Here is a 1,538-nt window from a genome sequence, read left to right as displayed (position 1 = left end):
CTTGTTACAATTTTAGTATGCTCAAGGTAGTACTTTGGAATAATGAAGTTGATGTTTTATTGTGGAGAGATGAAAAGTGATACTAATGCTAATAATAGAGCAGCACAAATATGAGTGAACACCATTGCAAAATCTTGGAAACTTAAGCCTATGGTCGATCTTAACTTTAGTTAGCATATTATCAATCTTAATGGAATCATAATTCAATATTTCATTAAGATTTTAATGCTAAAAATTTAATTGGAGAAGATGGAGGGTAGTCATGAATGTCTTGATAGAGAATAATGAGAAGAGCTTGAATATCCAACTTGTATTAATTTTCATACAATAATCTTAACTTTTTGTTAACCTTGAATAATCTAAAGTTTAGGGTCACTTATCTAGAAACATCTTTTCTCAAATAGTGATTGATTTTTTCAGATTAACTGCTACAAAAAAAAAAAAATTAAAACTAAAATTAAAAAAATATTTAAAATTTATATTTAAAATTAAAAAATAAACTTATTTAATTTTTCTTTTTCATTTTTTTCTATTTTTTAGTTTATTTAAAATTTCATTTTGTAATAACTTTTTTATATTTTATATAAAATGATTTGTTCTATAGGTAGCAGGTTACCTTGGCATATTTTTAGTAAGTACCACCTATAGTTGAGACTATTCATTTTTAATAAAAAAAATTTATGGAAATTATACTTGGTAGCATCCAATCTTCATGAAATACGATTGGAGATATTTTTGTAAGATTTTTCCAAATGGTAGTATTCAATTTATGAACTATCTAACTGCCGTAGTATTTTTCGTTAAATTCTTGAAAATTTTAATTTAATTCAACATTTTGACGTTTAATTCATCGTTTTATTCATTAATGCTATCAAATGTAATAACAATTTTGTTTTCATTCAAATTGTTGGCAGTTTTTATAAAAGTTGCCTTAAGCACCTGTGTTATATATACTTAACTAGGTTTTTAAATTAGATATTCGGATTGGATACGGATCACATTTTTTTAAAAATCTTAGTTACTTACATATGTAATACTAGTGCGTAAGGCTTCTTTTGTCAATAATGCCTACAATTTGACTGAAAGCAAAATTGTTACAATATTTCAGAGCATTGATAAATTATACGATGAATTAAATATCAAAATGGAGATTAAACATTGCAGAGCATAAAAATGATTTAGGGCAAATTATAAAGGCAACAACCAACACTTAATAAGTGTAGAAAGGTCAAAATGATGAATAAAAGGAAATTGCTAAGAATTTAACGAAAAATGCTACGGCAGTTACATAGTTCATAAACTGGACGCTACAATTTGGAAAAATTTTACCAAAATGCTACCACTCACATTTTATGAAATTTGGATGCTACTATGTAGAATTTTCCAAAAATTAAATTAATTGTAGAAAAATCAGTAAAACAATTAAAATTATTCAGGTTAATTTATTTTTTTTTGGAAAAATTGTTCTGAATAATCCGAGCTATTGCCAACTTGATATGAATAATCCCAACTATTGATTATTTTTAAATAATTCGACC

Source organism: Amaranthus tricolor, chromosome 6 (genome assembly GCF_026212465.1).
Source record: "Amaranthus tricolor cultivar Red isolate AtriRed21 chromosome 6, ASM2621246v1, whole genome shotgun sequence".
NCBI classification, from domain to species: domain Eukaryota; kingdom Viridiplantae; phylum Streptophyta; class Magnoliopsida; order Caryophyllales; family Amaranthaceae; genus Amaranthus; species Amaranthus tricolor.
The sequence above is the reverse complement of the archived record's forward strand: the minus strand, read 5'-3'. Positions refer to the sequence as shown.